Below are 19,003 nucleotides of genomic sequence, written 5' to 3' on the forward strand. Positions count from 1 at the left end.
AGACCTTGGGTGGACAGGAAGTTAAGCATCTAACTCTTGTTTTCAGCACAGGTCATGATCTCTAAATCATGAGATCTCTGTGTGGGGCACTGAGCTCAGTGCAGATTCTGCTTGAGATTCTCCTTCTGCTCCTCCCTCCACTAGTGTTCTCTCTCTCTCTCTCTCTAAAACAGATAAATCTTAAACAAAACAAAACAAAAAAAAAAGGAAAACTTCACTCAGATGCTAGGATATGGCTGTTTGAATGTTTGCCTTTGTCAGTCAAGGCAAGCAGTACATTGATTGGATTTTTCTTTCTCAACTAATTTCTAAACTAATTTCTGTTTCTAGAGCACCACAACTAATTGTGGTGCTCTAGAAACATAGCCTAAGGCCTTCAATGAGACTGGAGCCTATGGTGTGCCTGGGTGTGTATTTGTGCCCAGAGCATGTGTGTGAGCACCTGCTGATGAAGCAGAAAATGCACCAGCAGCTGTGCCTGAACCCCTACTCCTCCCCAGGTGCTTTGCTGCATTTATTCCTCATCACAGACCCCAGGAATATTACTATTATTATGACATGTGGGGAAATTGAGGTTGTGAAGGCAAGAGAGTTCACTTAAGCCTCAGTACCAGGTAGGAGAGAGAATTGTGTAGGCTGTGGGGATGGGGAGGAAAGCAAGGTGGAGAGCCCAGAGAGGTGGGAATAGGTACAGAGGAGAGACGTTGCCCCAGGGACAGGGTCTAACCCCCCAGAAGACTCCAGAAGGAGGTCTGAGCCATGGTCTAACTGTCCCTGGTACCCTGAACTCTCAGGCACCTTAAGACTGGGAAGTTTTCCTCTTTTTTTTTTTTTTTTTTTTAGATTTTATTTATTCATGAGAGACACAGAGAGAGGCAGAGACATAGGCAGAGGGAGGAGGCAGCTCCCTGCAGGGAGCCCGATGCCAGACTTGATCCCAAGACCCAAGGATCACAACCTGGGCCAAAGACGAATGCTCAACCACTGAGCCACCCAGGTGTCCTGGAAGACTTCTTCTTGCCTGATAGAGGCCTGCCCATCTTGATGTTGGAGTCCAGATCTTTGGCTTCTGGAACGGGGCTCCCACTGCTTTGGTAGAGAGGTCCTGAGCTGGGGGCCCTGTGAAAGAGCCTCAGGGACCTGGGGGTGAGCAGCGAAGGGGTCTGTGCTGTCCCGGGCTGGCCACCTCCAGCAGCTCGGCCACAGCCACCCAGCAACCCTCTGCCACATGTCTTGGGCATCCTCCCATGAGCGGCAGCACAGAACTTTGCCTCTCCCTCGCCTGTCCATCCCTTGGGCTCAGCAGGAGTCATCCATACATAGGGGTGACAATGTGTCTTTCATGTTCCTTAAGGAGACGCTGTGGGAGGGAAACCCCTTTCTTTCCCTCCAGCCCGTGTCCCTCTTCCCAGGGCGTTATGCTACCTCCTGGGAGGGGAGGCCTGGGAGCTTTCTCCTTTGCCTGCCTCTGCCCTGGAATGGGAACCTCTGCAGAACCTTCCCGCCCAGCACTCCTGAGCAAAGAGCCAAGCCAGGGTAAGCCTGTGCATATAGGGCCTCAATTTCAGATCAGATTCACAAATTTAATTTCCTATTCCTTAATTTAATTCTGCATTTTAGTTTTGTTTTTATTATTTACATGGGTTGCCTTTAATGATTCCAAATTGCTGCTGCCCCTCTAGCAGTATTTTGTCTTAGGTTAACTTCTTGAAAACTGATCAGCGTTGGAGTTTATTCCGCACTGGGTTTAGTTATTTTCTGAAACGAAGCACAATTAAATTAGAATAATGAACATGCTCTTTAGAGGATTAATTCATAATAAGCAGGCCATGTGCTACAGCTCACAGAAGAAAGGGCACGAGGACCAAAAGCTGTTTTTTCTGCCTAAATATGAAAAGTACATTCTGCAGAGCAGAACAAATCAGCTAATGACATCCAGAGCGCTGGCCAGCCCCAGAGCGGCACAGAGCTGGCATCTTGAGTTAGCGCGATCCCCGCCAACACTGCTGCCTACCTTCCCTCCCGGAGAAGGCTGGCAGCTGGTGATTTCAGCTGGCTCCTGGCTCCACAGGCAGAGCCTAACGAGGCCACTGGGTATGCCCTCGGTTCTACCCCAGGAAGCCCCAAACTCCAGCCTGTGGCTTCTCAAGCTTCACCCTCAGAGCCTCTGAGAGCCCATTCATTCCTTTATTCCTTCATCCAAGGAATGTTCTACTGAGCTCCTGCTATTTATCAAGCATCCATGGGTACACCCTTGGGATACAGGTAGGCGTGTGGATGGTGAGGTGGAAGGTCAAAGCCAACAGGTCCTGAAAAGAGAGAAGGAGAGGACAGTGAGTGGGACCAGACCCTCCAGGGCCTTGGTTTCTCCCTGAGTGAATGGGAAGTCATGGCAGGGACTGGAGCAAAAATCGTTTTTCTGGTCTGACTTAACATAAAAGCGCCTCTGACTGCTGGCTGACAAAAGACTTTCTGGCCTGAGGTGGAGTGGGGTGGGGTGGAGAGAAGCTGGGAGCCCTGTCAGGAGGCTAACAGCTTAGGCTTCTAAAACTCTAGCCCCAGGTTCTCCAGAACACCCCAAAATGCTGAGCCCAGGCTTCACAACCAGGCCTGGCGGCTTGAAGTTGGCTAGAACCTCATGCCTCCCAGAAGAGTAGTTTTCAAGCAGCTGTGAGGCATGTTCAGGGGCATCTTACTTTGCCAGGCCTAGGAGACCCCTCTGCAGCCCCTGCCCACCCCTCCCACTGACTCTTGGATGAAAGGGGACTCCTCTGCAGGGGACAGCTCTGCATTGTCCCTGTGGTTGTCTAGGGCTCCTCTGAGAGTGAGACCTTCTGATCTAGGTAACTGGCAAAGGGACATCAGAAGGCCTCTGTGATGCCACAGGAACAGGGGACAGATCAAAGCAGGAGAGGAACGACATCCGCGGGAACCAAAGCAAGGAAGAAGGTACAAATGGACTGAATGAATAAATAAGCAGATGAATGATTGATGGGTAGGGGGATGAATGATGAATGAATAAATGAATGAGTGATGAACAAACAAGTGTATAATCAGCCCCACCTCTCTGCTTTCTTGGTGTATTCTCTCCTGGGAACCACGGAGTAAACATCCTCCCATGGCCCTCACTCAGCTCTAGGACCCCCCGCTGGAGTTGAGACCACACTGTTCCTGACTCCACAGGCTGAGGCGGCTTTGGCTTAGGAGTAGGGTCCTGTGGCTGCAGGGGTGGGTGGTCTGTAGGTTCAGAGGGAGGAGAGCTTTGAGGACTTCAGAGGAGGGGAAGGTGTAGGGGGAAGGAGGTATTTTATTTTATTAAATTTTTTTGGTTTTGTTTCCCTTTTCTTCCTTTTTCTTTTTTTAAATTTAAATTAAATTTGCCAGCATATAGTATAACACCCAGGGCTCATCTCATCATGTGCCTCCTTGATGCCCGTCACCCAGTTACCCCATCCCCCCATCCACCTCCTCTTCTGCAACCCTTTGTTTCCCAGAGTCAGGAGTCTCTCATGATTTGTCTTCCTCACTAATTTTTCCCTACTCAGTTTCCCTTCCTTCTCTTATGGTTCTTTCACTATTTCTTATATTCCACATATGAGTGAAACCATATAATGATTGTCTTTCTCTGATTGACTTATTTCACTCAGCATAATACCCTCCAGTTCCATCCATGTCGATGTAAATGGTAGGTATTCATTCTTTCTGATGGCTGAGTAATATTCCATTGTATATATGTATCATATGGAAGAAGGTATTCTAAAATGTAGGTTTTATTATTCAGGTATGGTGAGACCAATTAAGGGGATGCTTGCCATTAAAAAAGATAGTTTGTTATATGCATAGATCCCAAGAGAAAGTGGCACGCCATGGAGGGTCAGGGGAGGGGCGCACAGGGAAGCACCAGGGTTGGTCAGGAGGCAGAGGGAGTGAGGGGAAATGTGGTCAAGAGCCTTTATTGTGGTTTCCACAGGAAGGAACAAGGAGGCAGGGTAAGCAGATTTAGGATTGGCTCCTTTGAATAATTTTAGGAAGTACTGGGAAGCACAGGAGCCCTCCCTTGTTAGTCCCTGGCCCTGGGAGATTAGGGCAGGGGATATTGGTTTGGAGAGTAAGAGCTCAATTAAGGAGATGGTTGGGGTTATAGACTCTGGATTGGTTGGTTCATGTATGAGGGGTGTACTAGAAGGTGAGTTTTTAATTATCTCTAGGAGCTGGTTAACCCTGGGAGGGGAGGTCCCTCCAGTGTCTGCAAGGCCATGTCAAAGCATCAAAAACACAACAAATAAAAAGACATGCTTAGAAAAGAGGGAAGAGGAGAGATTTGTTTTTCCTTTCATAGTTCCATACCAGGCCTCGGGTTAGTCTCATTTTAGGGCCTATTAGGGTAGAGAAGTCCATTTCAGCTGAGTGTGTAACTGCATCAGCCCAACAGGCAGAAAGATTTCACTGACTGAAAATTCCAGAAATTTCTCTCAATGAGGCAGGCCAGTGATAACTTCAGCTCAGGCCCAGAAAACTCCTCCATTGCACTGGCAACACCCAGACACTTGATGTGCCCTCCTCACCTCTGTCGCCCAGGGTGGCCAGATCCTGCTGCCCGCCAGGGAGGAGGGGTGCCTTATTCAAAAAGCAGTGTCTGGAGACCCTGGGTCTCATGGGCCCCCTCAATATTGGAGGAGGGTCTTGCCCAAGGATTTCTGTGGCATCTAGACTGTGAGTTTGGGGTCAAAAGGCCACTCAAAAGAGTACACGTGTATTTTTTGAACTTTCAGAGATAATCACAATAAATATGACTCCCATTAATTGAAAGCTTACTAAGGGTTAGAAGTCAGCCTAAAAGCTTTGCATTCTTTGTCATTTAATTCATCAACCTTGGGTTGTAGGTATTTTTACCCTCCTTTTACTGGTGACATTGAGGCACAGAGAGAGGTAACTTCTTTGCTGGTGAGTGGGGGAGCCAGAATTGCACCCAGATGGAACACAGCCACTGGGAATGGGAAACCGAAGAGATTTTCCTGGAGGCCCCTTCCAACAACCCCATTGCTCCTCTGGCCTCCATTCTTCTTAACCCTTTGAGGGCTGCAGAGCCCTTTAAGCACATGAGGAATGGAGAGACTTCCTAGAAAACGGACATTTTGCATGTTGCACAAGTATATTTCCCAGGCAATTTCGGGGGTTCAGGGGGCTGAAGCTCAGGAGCCCTGCTTTTGGCATTTGCTTTCTGCAGTGACTATTTTTCTTTCTCATAATCCTAGGGCACAGGGCAACCCTCAGGGCCCCAAAATCATCCCAGTGGGGAATGGAAGCAGACAGGACAGGTTAATCAATGAAAGCTCACTACACACTCCTTCCATAATTGCATTCCTGCCTCCTCACCCTAACAGCCAGCACTTAGGGTAATTGCATTCCAATAAGGCTCCCGGGCCTCTGGGGCCTGCCCTGGAACCTGTTGACAAGCCATCTGCTTCCAGAGGGGTTCTGGAGACCAAGAGAGCCTTTTAAAATTCTTCTCTGTTGTCTTTGCTATAAGAGAGACAAAGGACTCTGTAACAGATCTTGTCCAAAATCCCACTTTCTTATCCACAGCCCCCCCCCACCCCCATCAGCCCTGGAGCCAAGGAGGCAGGCTTCCTCTGTCCTGGGTTGTTTTGCTGAAGTCAAAACAGCAGCACCTGTTCTTCCAAGTGGATGACCTTTGGAAACACCTGGCTTCCAGGTACGGCAGCCCAACACAGTGCGGCTGGGCAGAACCAGCTCAAGGCTTAAGACTCACAGGGCTTGGGTCCTGCCTCAGGGGCTGGGTATTGTGCTGCCCCAACTGCCCCACCTCCAGGCTTCACTCTTATTCATGAGATTTATTGGAACCTCCCTAAGGGCTCCTGCTCTTCCTGAGGAAAACCCAGAAAACAAGGAATCCCCCAAGAAACAGGGAAGTTTCATGAATCCAGAGAGTCCTGTTTCCAGAAATGTAACTTCCTCAGAAGAAGGTCCATGTGTTCTCCAAGCACAATGCAGTCTATGCAATTAACAGAAAAAGCGCAGGGTTCAGGGTGATGTGAGTTTCACTGTTTCCCAGATAGAGATGGCTCCTCTGCTCACCCCCACCAAAGGAATGAGGTATAAAATGGGGAGGTCTGGTGTTTGTTATATGACTTTCAGATGCCCCTTCCCCCACTACAGCCTCTGATGCTTCTTTCCTGCAAAGAAAACTCTCCTCTGGGGTTCTTCTTCCTCTCTAGTGTGAGCCCCAAGGAGCCCCGGCGAGCCCAGCTCCCTCGTGCTACATCCTCAGGGCTGTGAGCGGATTCCCTCTTCTCTGCTGAGGCCTTCCTGCCCTTGCTCAGAGGAAATGGATTGTTTCAGGAAGGAAATGTTCTTGCTGCAGGAGGGAGGGGAGACCCGAGTATTCTTGGGTGGTTAATCCCCCCTCCAACATGATAAGCCCTGCTGCTGATCTATGGTTTAGCAGAAGAGCATCAACGTTTCAGTATGGCAGGCCAGCATTTGAATCCTGGCTTGGCCAGTCCCTGCACCACCGGGCATTTGTCTTCTCTGGTGGTGGAGGGTAAGATTTAACTTTGCAGGTTGAAGAGCTAACATATGCTGTAGGTTTGGTATGTGACTTCCTTTCCTTCTTTCCCCACATGGAGACACAAACTCCTAAAGCATTCTGCAGATGCTAGAAGGTACTATTGGGTTGTTCTCTATCAGTGCTTCAGTGGTCTCAGACCAACACTTTTGCCCACCTTTACTCTCCTCCTGCCCCATTCCATTCTTCCTTTATCCTGATCTCCTCCTACCTATAGCCTAAACTCCAAACTATTGCATTAGGCTTTCCCCAAAGGATTTGGTTCTCACCGACCAGTTTGTGCATCCTCCCTGCGGTTCACAGATGAGGCCCTTGCAGCCTCACAAATGGGGACACCCATGGTCAGGTCAGTTTGTCCGTTCCTGCCTTTCTTGGGTTTAACACCAAGGTCCTTAAACCCAAGTCTAATAGGGTTGCTACACACTTGTTATGGGGTGGTGTGCTTGCAGACTTTTCACTGCAGAGATTGGATTCTAAATGGGCACCAGCCTCCTGGGGGTGAGCAGGGGCTAGTAGGGCTGTGATGCACACATCCTCCTGTTCAAGGCCATGACCACTCCAGCCACTTCACCGTGGCTGCCATCCTGGCCAGTATCCCCACCATCATGCTCACTCTGGCCATTAGCACCCAGAACCCCAGTGAGGATGATCTGAGCCTCTGGAAACTATCATACCTTAAGACACAGGAAACAGATCCTCAAAGAGGACCCCATGCTCAGACCCACAGTTTTTGGGTATGTTTTGTTTCCTTATAGGTTAAGTGTTTTACATGGAATCTTGAGGTTCCCAAGTCTTTGGGAGGGTGGGGGAGGTGGGTAGGGAAAGGGTCAGAACAGGCCAGGGGAGATTAGGGATTTAATTAAACTGCCTGTTTGGGTAAGGACTTTAAGGTGCAAAGCTGCTTTGCATGATAATGGCAGTTTATCTGAATTCCATTCTACTGAAGGAAGCTCTTTTACACTTAATTACTGTGGCCTGTAAACCCGGCTTCTCCTTAATGCCCCTCCCCAGCGTAAGGAGGACAGCTTCTCAGCTTTAGCCCTGCTTTCCACTGCCAGGACCAGACCTCTAGTCATCTGTCCCAGTATGAGGCCTGTGCACGCACCAGGCAATACCTAGGTGGGTGGAGGGCCTTTGGGATGACTCAGCAAAGTCAGGTCTGGTTTGGGGGTGACCCACCAAGGTCCCATAGGGCTCCACAACCATCCAGGGCAGCAGAGAATGGGTCTGGGATCAGGCTGCTGGGGCTGGGCCTGGGATTTCTGGTGTTTATCTGGTAGGCTCCTGCTGCTGAACAGCAGCGCTGGACTGGCAGAGGCGTGGTGGCTCAGTGTGCTGAGTCTGATGGGTGGTAGGTTGGGTCGGGACCAGAGGGAGACTCCCTGGCTGACTTGTCAGAGCGGCCTGAAGGTGGAGGGCTACATCTTAGGGTTTAGTGGTGGTAGTAGCTTTCCAAGTAGAAGGATGGTGTTCAATGACCCATCAGGACAAAGGGAGAGGAAATGGAAAGGTTAGGGGGTGGGAGGGGGAGCTAGAGAGCCTTAATACAGAGAGCAGGAAGCCACAAGGAGATGTCTCAGCATTTAGAGCCTCCAGACACTAGGGCAGGCTAGGGAGGGGTTAAAGGCTTGGGAACTCCTGTTTCCAATCACTTGTCAGCCAGCTTTGCTCTCATCCTTATCAGCAGGGATAGGGCCGCGCAGGGAGAGGCTCCGAGAGCTTTCCAAGCTCTTCCCAGACTCCAAGCTCTCAGCATTCTTATTACCTTCTAAGGGCTCCCTCGTTCAGTCCAGGGGGAACGTGGTGTGTGGAGGCTGGGAACCCAAACACATTTAATGGAGTAGAGTGTGAGTTACTAAATACAGCCCTGGGGTGGTGGGGGCTGTACGATCTCAGCAGTAAAGCTTCTGAGTCAAACTGCACCCCCCCATAAAGCCAGATTAATGCAGGCTGTCTCTGCCTCTATTAAACTCACCATTTCACTAAAACCCTTCAGTGGTTTTCCCTTTTACTGTTACCTCCTACTCAGAAATCTCCGTTGTGTATTTGTGCAGTGACTTTTGGAATTCAAGTAAAGGACCTTTCATTTTGGGTAAGATTCATCTTGGTTGATTTGCCCTATGCTAGCCTTTGCAGAGGCATGCGGTTTTCACCTCTGCCATCCTACCTACTTACAAACTGTTCCCGTTTCAGCCATTAAAAAAGTTCAGAAGCTTGCTTTCTAGAAAGATGTTGCCTCAGAGAGGGCTGAGGGCAGAGCCATTGATCACACCAATATAGGTTGTCCTCTAGAACTTGACATCAACCTGTAGTCAGTAACCTTTGGGTGTGGTTATTAAACCAGCTACTAATTTTACTAATTTCCCATATGGCTTTTCTCTAATTTATAATCCACCAACGCATTCAGGAGACTACCACGAGAAAAGATAGATGCCTTTCTGAAATCCAACACACTTAGTCCTCTGAATCTCCCTGATTTGCCATTCTAGTAAGCCTGCTGATGAAGGAAGTCAGGTTTATGTGATATTTTGCAGTAGACAGGAGATATGTTATGAATGCAAATGTAAACATCATAACTACGATTTTGTAAGGAGCGAGAGTTGTTTGCCAGGAAGAACTGGTATGTGTTTCAGACGTGCTAGGAGCTGAGTCTGTAAAAGAGAGCTGACCCAGTGAAGAAATGGGGATCTAAAGGGAATTTGAGTTAATCAAAAGCAGTGACTGGGGCAGCAGTTTGTGGGGAAGGCAACAGTTCCCGTGATTTCGAAGGGGTCCTGGACTGCAAGAGTAGATCTTGGGCTAGAACCAAGACTTACCCCCTGGAAAATTAGCTAAGAAGACCTTGATTCTGCTGGATCTAGAAACCACAGGCAGGATCTGAACACTCCATGCTGTTTGAGCCTCATGTCGCTACCAATGCTATTCCCTCTGGAATTCCTCTTCCTGCTGCAAGCTGGTGAACATCTGCTCATCCTTCATTTTCATTGCAAGTCTCACCTCTTCTAACTAGTCTAGCCTGCCACTGCTTTAACTCTAATTCTGGACTTTCCGGGGAGAATTCACTACCTTTCCCACTGTGACCATTCATCCTCTGTATAGATGCTTGCATTTGCACCCAAACCATTTCATGGTGCACAGTTAAGAACACTGACTTTGAAGTCCAATGGAGTTAGATTTCAGCTCTGACTTTGCTTCTTAGTTTTAACCTCTCTAAGTCCCAGTTTCCTCATCTGTAAAGTTGGGACAAGAGTAAATATTCAATAGGACTGGCATCCCACTTCAGGGCTTCAGTAGATCATGAACACAAAGTGCTGGATTGGTTTTCTATTGCTGCATACCAAGTTACACCAAATTTGTGGCTTAAACCAACAATAGATGCTATTTCACACAGTTTCTGTGGGTTAGGGATTTGCAAATAGCTTAGCTAAGTGGTTCTGGCTTGTGGTTTTTCACGAGGTTCTGGTCATCTGAAGGTTTGTCAGAAAACTGGAGGCTCTGCCTCTAAGATGGCTGAATCACACAGCTGTCGGCAGAAGGTTGCAGTTATTGGTGGGCAAACTCAGTTCTCTGTGTGGACCTCTCCAGAGGGCTTCTTGAATATCTTCACTACATGGCAGCTGGATTTCCTGAAGGTGCCTGAGCCAAGAGAGAGCAAGGTGGAAGCTGCCATGTTATTTATCGCCTTGCCTCAGAAGTCACACACTATTTCCCTCACAAATTATATTAGTTCCACATGTCAGCCATCAGCAATGTAGAAGGGGACCACACAAGCTCATGACAGGAGGTGAGGATCATTGGGGACCATCTTGGAGGCTATGAGTCCTATGTTTATCAACAGCAATATTATATCATAAGGTGGAAACAACCTAAGTGTCCACTGACAGATGAATGGATAAAGAAAATTTGGTATAGACAATAGAATATTATTCAGCCTTAAAAAAAAAAAAAAAGGAAAATCCTGCCATTTGCAACAGCATGGATGAACCTGGAGGATGGTATGCTGAGTGAAATAAGCCAGACACAGAAGGACAAATTATCACATGATCTCATTGATGTGTAGGATCTAAAAAGGTAGGAAAAAGGTCAGCTGCATGGTAACAGAGAGTAGAATGGTAATTACTAGAGGCTGGAGGAGGTGAGTGGGGGAAAAGAGATGTTGATCAAAGGGTACAAACTTTTCAAATACAAGATGGATAAGTTCTGAAAACCTAATGTACAGCATGGTGACTGTAGTTAATAATCAATATATACTTGAAATTTGCTAAGAGAGTAAATCTCAAGTGTTCTTACTACATATAGAACATGTAACTAGGGGCACACTGGGTGGATCAGTCAGTTAAGTGTTTAACTCTTGGTTTCAGCTAAGTCATGATTTTAGGGTCATGAGATCAAGCCCTGAGTTTGGCTCTGGGTCTGCTTGTCTCTGCAGAGTCTGCTTGTCTCTGCCCCTCTCCCGGCTCATGCTCTCTCTCAAATAAATGAATAAAATCTAAAAAAAAAAAAAAAAAAAAAAAGTGGTAACTATGGGAGGTGATGAGTATATTAACTAGTTTGTGGTAATCACTTCACAATGTCAAAATATCACACTATACAATTTAAATATATTCAATTTTATTTGCCAAAAATAAATAATATTTTTAAAAGAGGTATCAGAACATTTCAATAAATATAGCTGCTATTATTAGCTCACACTCTGTGTTCTCTACTAGAAAGTCAATTCCTTGAGGAAAGAGACCATGTATATCTTGGCTTGTGTAATCAAGCATATTGGTAAGCACATACTCAGTGTTGATGGTGAATACCCGAATAAAGCCTTAGAAAGGTTTAGTTGAATGGCAAGTTCAGAGTGATGGGAGAGAGTTCACATCCAGATGTTAAGTAGAATTCTGTAACTCAGCCATGTATCTGGAATTACTAACCTGTATAGAATCAATAACTGATGGTTCCTGACATTTTGCTGCCTAAGTACCAAAGACATTTGATACTTAGAAGGTAGACAGGACAGGTGACGTTCTTATGAGTCCCTTTGGAAAAAAAAAACCCTGAGAAGGAATTTGGAGTAGATCAATGGTCCCAACCCAATGTTTAAAGAGTGAACCTACTCTTGTTTAATTCCCCAGCCTAAGACAGACATGGGATCTGCTTGATATTTTTGTCATACTCAAATTCCTATCTTGATGACTCCTCTGTCCTACCAGGCAGAACAAGCTCCCTTTCTGGAAGACTCTGATGCACATTTCTTAGAGTTAATTAAAAGGTGCACAGAGAGTTTCATGTCAGAGACCTGCCTGGCTACTCCTGCCCTCTGGAGCAGGAGAGGATCTGAGTCTGCCAGGTAATCGATACTCTGGGCAATATTGAGTTTCTAGACATCTAATTCAAATTGTAAGCCTTGCCCCCACTGCCTGGGATTGAAGGTTCACTGTCTTTTTCCCACAGACAAAGCTCTCTGTCCCTGCCAGTGCTATGCCTGTTTGCCCCTTTTCCCAAAAAGAAGCAACTCCCACGAGGCTGACCTTCAGGAGCTCGGAGACAATGACCTCTGAATGAGCAGGTGTCCTCTTGGAGATTTCCCATGTAGATCACATTCCGACTTGCCAGAGGTCCCATTTCAATCCAGTTCCTTGAACTCTCAAACAATGGCTTCGCTCTTTCTTGCTTTCTTATGGTTAGGGAAAGTGTGGCAAGAAGAGGGAAAATCCTTTTTTTTTTTTTTTTTTGGAGTGGAAAGAGCTTGGTTGCATTGATCAATATTTTGCCCCTGGGTAATACAAGATAGATCAAGACATGAAAATCGTAAATGGGACACACCATGGGATACAGATGATGTATGAATTGCATCTAAACCAAACAGGTCACCATATAGAACTTTGAAAGGATACTGAAAATATTTATTGATTGAAATAAAAAATACCATACTTGAGTCTGATATAATATATCAAGAACCATTGTAATCCAAGGCAACTGGACTCTGGAATGACCCCCATCTTGAGTAGGCTTCTCTTACAGTATTTATTTCACTTTCCATTAGGATTTAACCAGAAAGAACATTTTTTTGGTAGAGACAGCATTGAGAAATATGGCCAGTTGGAGACTTGTGTGTCTGAGGAATTCTTTGAGTGTAGGATCAAGGCAATGTGACTCTATTGGTTTTAAAATTCTCCCCCTGCATAGCTGTGGAAAGAATTGTGTCATTCCTGGTAGAAAACCCAGCCAAAGCGTTCCCTTGGAGATAAAAACACAAAATAAGAGTTTTAAGAAACATTTTTTGGGGGGAGTAAAAAATAAAGCTAATGAGAGAGTTGATTAAGTTATACAAAGAAGTTGAAAAGAAAATAGATACTAATGACCAGTTGATATGTTTAAAAAAAATAAAGAAAACATTGAGCTTTCGGAAGGGAAGCAGGGAATGGGGGCAGAAAGAGCTCAATGGGGGGACAATGTAGAAACCAAATTGAGGATGCCAGACTTTTAACCAATGATTAGAAAAACAGCAATGACAATTATTGATTCTTTTGAAGAACAAATTATGGTTCTAGGCAAAGGGACACAAAACAATCAGTCTTGGGAAGACCGTACCATGTTGGGCAGGCTGTTGAGTTTTATGGGCAGTGTCTCTCACTTCTTGTGTGATTAAGAATACTCTTCTTTGGGTCATGACATTTGGTTGACCATCCTTTATTGAGCACATACTACATGCCACATTTTTTGGCAAAGCAATAAATATATTTTAAAAATTCTTAAGACACCTCTATGATTGAGTATAACTATTACTCTTGTGTTGCAGAAGAGGAAACTGCGATCCAAAGAAATCATGTACTTGCTCAGTGTCAAAGTTGGGAAGCAGTGGGACAAGGATTTAAACCTCAAAGGTCCTGTAAACTACTACACACTACTACACTTTTGGTAAGTACCTGAAAAACCAAAATGCAAGACAGCGAAAAACACTGTATGGGGGAGCCAAACAAGTTACAGGGAAGTTCTAACCTCTGGCAAGGGCAGGGAATGGTGGGAAGGGCTCCCTGGAGGGGCAGCATTCGAATTTGGTCTTAAAATGTAGACAAGAGTTTCACAAGTGGGCATAAAGGAAAGTATCTTTAAGGTGAAAGAGATAACATGAACTAGCACTCAGGATTGGGAAAGTGAAAGGTGTTTGGAGAGTTTTACAGTCCAGTTTGCTGGGGAAGTAGCTTTCCAAGATGGTGACAGATTAGCCGGAATGAGTTGGAAGTGGTCAGAGAATGGGGGTTCTCATACTATCGTGGGCACATGGGCAGCCTGTAGGTCGGGGTAAATGCAGCTTCTGCCTTAGCAGTCTGTGGTGCTGGTCCCCAGGGGTGCCAAGGCAGCTGGTCTTGGACCGAACTGAGCATGTGGGCTCTTGAGGGCTTTACTTTCCTGGCTTGGGAGTGTGGACTTTATTTGGTAAAGTTATGACTGCACAGATGGATTCTAAGCAGGGAAACAGAACTTTATTTTTTTATTTTTAAAAAGATTTTATTTATTTATTTGTGAGAGACACAGAAAGAGAGGCAGAGACACAGGCAGAGGGAGATGCAGGCTCCATGTAGGGAGCCCGATGTGGGACTTGATCCCAGGACTCCAGGATCATGCCCTGAGCTGAAGGCAGATGCTCAACCGCTGAGCTGCCCAGGTGTCCCGAAACAGAGCTTTAGAAAGATGTTTGGTGGCACTGCGGAATCCTCTGCACTTTGGTTCCTTTGGCCCCTAACTCGGGAACCCTCAAAACTCACAACACCAATTCAGTCAGGGTTCATGCAGAAAAACAGAAACCCCCTTAACTGGTTTGATGGAGAGAATTGCACCCTGAATCTTCTGACTCAGAAGGGCTGATTTGCCAGAGCCACGTAGATACTGTTCCCTGCTGTCCTGGAGGTCTGGCTGGAAGCAAAATCTGTCCTATTCTCTATGGGCTCAAGAAGGAGATGAAATGTTGGTTTGGTCTTGGGCCATCCTGTGGGCTTTTCCAGGTAGAGGCTGGGCCCCATCACCCAGCATACTCTGGATCATTTTTCCCCCGATGGGCAGATCTGCTCAGAATATGAGAAATGCTGCTAATATCAGCCTGAAAAAAACATTATCAGGAAATGAAATCTGTGGCTTTAAAAAACCCCACACTGCTTTCTGGTGCTGCTCCATCTCCCATCAGGGAGCTCTCCCTCTGCCTGGGGGCCTCCTTCCCGCCTCCTCCCCACCCTAGCTGGTCCTCCCACCTCTGTGTCCCCTCCCCCACCCTCCCCTCCTTCCTTTCTTCTCTCTTTCTCGTCCCACAGGACCTCTAGCCTCCTCCTTTCTTCTCACTGAGCTCCTCCTTTGTGGCTTCAGCCTGCCCTTCCTGTCTCCAGGCCTGCAGCTTTTCCTCAGCTCCACGGAAGCATCTGTCTGTATCCTTTTCACTTCCCATCAGGGAATCCAAAATGCTGAATAGGCCCTTCAGACTGGGCCCTGAAGGAGACTTGGCTGGGGCACTGGGGAGGAGGGGAGGGGTGCCGGGAACCTGCCAGGGCCATACAGAAGCCCATTGATAGGCAGCCCCTCCACGCAGACAATCCAGCTGGGCCACCATGGCTCTGGGCAAAGAAAGGTGTCCCTTGAGGTGGTGGCCAACATCCTGGACATCATGAATGACCTCAGTGTCTCTGGCTGGTGGGGACCTTCCCTCTGTATCCTCCAAATCTTTCAGGCCTATCAGCCCCACCATTGGTGTGAATATATTTGTCTTGAAAATAATTTGTCAGTACATCTCCATCAGCAGTGCTGATTTCATTAATTGGAAGAATTAGCTCTTTGTGGCCAATGGAAGAATATGGAGCCAAAACACACAAAACGCTTTTCCCCGGTGACCCAGAGACCCCTGGACGAACTCCTGGGTGCCATGAAAATGGATCATTTTGCAGAAAGAATATCATTGGATGTTTATTTAACATCATTCTCCACCCCCACCCCCCACCCCCAAAGACCTCCGAATCACTCTCACATCTGGCTGCTTTTTTCCCTTCACTTTTTTTGTGCAAAGCCAGGGCAGGGAGGAAACTTCACCAGTCTGAAAACATCCAGCAGCAAAGTGTAAATTAAATGTGCAGAGAGGCCAGGGGAGGGGGAGTCTTACATCTGGGGTCGGGGGAGGGAGTAAAGAGACTACGTCCTCATCCCCACTCAGCATGGGCAGAGCTGCTCTGGACCCTGTGTCTGTCACTAGGATCTGTGTGACCTTGGGCAAGACATTGAACTCTCCTGAGCCTCAGCTTCCTTACTGGTACAACAGGGAAATAAACATATCCTTATGGGGCTGTGGGAGGGTTAAAGGAGATAATATACACGGACTATATGGCACATAGTAGACGCTTGATTAATGGTTGCTACTGTTATTGTTGCTAGAATGAAATCAGAGTAGAATCCCGATGGTTCCCATATCTCAGAGACCTACCATCCCTGGCCCATCCAGGGAGACAGATGGGCAAAATATATCCAATGAGGGGAGACAGATGGACAAAAAGGATGATCAAGGGTATCGGATGGAATGACAGGCCAGTAGGGTGATGGACAGATGGAACATCTCGTGGGGAAAACAGATTTATGGCAACCCAAAGGAGACACTGAGAGACAGTTGTCCTGTGGGAAGGTACAGATGGATGAGGGTCCAATGAAGGAGACAGAGATGACAGGCCAAAGTGGAAGACAGATGGATGGCAATTTCATAGTGGAGTGGGGGGTGGGGTGGGCAACAGTGACTAGGGAGAAACAGATGGACACATGCTGGTGATGGGCTCCAGGTTTCCTGTTTAGTCTCTATTCCTCAGGCCTGGACATCCTTGAATTCGCAAGAACCCCGGGGGCTCCGTGGGCATTTGAGAGGGGGTTGTCACATGACCTGAGAGGACTCTAAGCACCAGAGTCAGCCTGGCCTCTGCTCTCCCCACTCCCACAGCCCCTCCCTGGGTGGCCTCACAGATAAAGGCTCAGGCATGATGAGAAGGAGGAGGAGGAGGAAGAAGAGGAGGGAGAAAACGTTTTGGAAGAAGAGGGAAGTGAAAACTGGCTAAAACTTTTATTTATTTAAAATAAAGGTTGTTATGCTTGACTGTAAACACGCTGGCCCATCCCTCCCTCCCTCCCTCTTCTCATGGCAGAGGGCTCAGACCACACAGCAAGCTGGGGGCAGGAGGCAGAGTGTAGGCCGCAGGGAGGGGTGACACAGGTGTTGGGAGAGGAGAGGGACCTAGGAACTCCGCCCTGGCTGAGCACAGCTGGGCTGGGCTAGTCCTTGACCCACTGGCCCTGGGCTCTGAATCCCTCAGCATCTAAACCTGCCATAGTCCACAGGGCTTCAATGTCACATGCACATGCATGTGCAGTCAATGAGTCAATGTAGGGATGAGGACAGCAAAGACAGGCCTGTGGACGTTCACAGGTGCCTGCCTCTCTCTCTGTTTCTCTCTCAGAGACAGACAGCAGCCTAGAGCAGGTGAGTAGAGCTCCAGCTGAGTCACACTTTCTATTGAACTAAAAATCCTTATCTGCCTTTGTCCTCTTGGTTTCTGGTTCTACCTGACTTCCATTTTTTCAGTGACTGAGCCCTTTTGGGTGGCCTGTAAGAAACTATGAGCTCCCCAGAGAAGAGATACAGGTGTGGATGGAGAAGAATCTGGACTGGAGACAGGTCTGGGGACCCTGTGTTGCAGGTCTTTTGTGAGTAGGTTGCTGTGGCCACCACTGGTAGCCCAACCAGACAGGAAGGACTGTGGTATGCAGGGTCAGGGAGCAAATAGGCAGGAAATGTTTGTGATAAGAGGCTTCCCCTCTTGCAAGCTCCCCTTAAATCCAGACCCAGCTGTGGGATAGGGGCAGGGAGCTGTCAGGGGCAGATTCTAGAGCCAGCCTTTGGGACTGCTATGGCCCCTGAGGGCCCCAAAAAAGGCAGCACTTGGGATCCTGGGAACCCAGCCAGGGCTGCCTTCTTTTGGGATCAGGAAGTTCAATTATACTTCACAAGGCCAATCAATTCTTAAGAAAAAGAAAAGAAAACAAAGCCCCTGGGCTTTTAAAATCCAAGTTGCCCAGAGGGGAGAGCAGGTCTAACTACCGCTGACTCCAGGACATTTCATGCTCTGGATTGGTCCCACCTGGAGCCATTCATTAATGTTAACCAGTAAAAATGGAAAATGGAAGAGTGAATCCCAACCTGGAAGCTCTGAGAGGGAATCCATTCCAAGGTACTCTTCTGCTGGGGATGGAGTCTCAGGAATGTGTGTCATGCTGCACGATGCTCCCCGGACTCCAACTGTCTCCTGTTTGTTCAAGGCCCCCGTAACTTCACCATCTGTGGTTGACTTGGACAGCTCACAAAAGAGCTGGAAGTGCTGCAAAGGAGCACCCCATGGGTAGGGGTGAGGCTTTGGGCCTCCTGCTATTGTACCAGTGCCCCTTCTTAAGGATTAGCAGCTTCTATCTGCCCCTGGGGGCTGCACTGTAAATGCTTGTGTAATGCTAATTTGTGGTTGGCAAGAGATTGATTGGGAAAGAGCTGAACAATGGCAGGAGGAGGCTGAGCTCCCTCCAGCTTCTGGAGCCTTTGGGGTGTGTGTGTGTGTGTGTGTGTGTGTGTGTGTGTGTGTGTGTGTGGTGTGTATCTTCTAGAAAGAATGTAGCAACAAGAACACAGGATGATTGAAGGAGAGGAGGGGGATTAAGTCACTGACAGTCGGAGTAGTAGAGTCTGTGAAGCACCAGTTCAGGGAGATTTTTTTGATATGTGACATCCTATCACTTTTTGCTGTATTCTATTAGTTAGAAGCAAGTCACCAGGTCCAGGGCACACATAGAAGGAAAGGTTCACACAGGAGGCAAGAATCAGCGAGGGTCATTTCCGAAGCTGCCAGGGACACAGGGTCTGGTATGTAGGAAGTGCTCAGGAAAAGATGTTGTTACGGGGTCTAGGGACACAGTCTGTGAGGTATGCTACTTTCCCTTCAGTGGCCTGGCCTCTGCTGTGCCATCTTCATCCCTCTTGGAGTGGCTGGGTTTTCTCTGAAGATTTTTATCTTGTGCTGTGAGGTTTGTGACTCTCTCTGGGTGTGAGCTGGCAAACAGAGGACAGATGCTTGCTCATGCTCACACTATCTTTCTAACAGCCTCCGTGTGACTGTGTGTGGTCTTGCATTGCGGTCAGTGTACAGATATTTTAATTTCCTGCTCACCTGCTCAGTGGAGGATCTGATTTCTTCTTGCATTTATTTTTTTTTCTCTAGCAGCTTGTGGACAGGTATTTTTGTCTGACCATCTGGTAGCCATTCACCTTTATGATGGCTTGAGAAAGGAATTAATTTCACTTGTTTCTTTAGCTGTATCTGCCTCCTTTGACAGCAAGTTACCTTTATCACCTCTTAAAATTCT

At 47.4% G+C, this 19,003-nt stretch overlaps 1 long non-coding RNA gene across 1 annotated transcript in view; it reads left to right on the forward strand.

The window, feature by feature from the left end:
• The window catches only part of LOC121491986, an 89,053-nt gene that overhangs the window by 56,172 nt on the left and 13,878 nt on the right, over positions 1–19,003 (forward strand). Inside the window, exon 4 of the long non-coding RNA XR_005988091.1 lies at positions 13,377–13,495. This is a non-coding gene — a long non-coding RNA (uncharacterized LOC121491986). The remainder of the gene's footprint in view (positions 1–13,376; positions 13,496–19,003) is intronic.

The sequence above is a fragment of the Vulpes lagopus genome, chromosome 5, assembly GCF_018345385.1.
Source record: "Vulpes lagopus strain Blue_001 chromosome 5, ASM1834538v1, whole genome shotgun sequence".
In the NCBI taxonomy this organism is placed as follows: Eukaryota; Metazoa; Chordata; class Mammalia; order Carnivora; family Canidae; genus Vulpes; species Vulpes lagopus.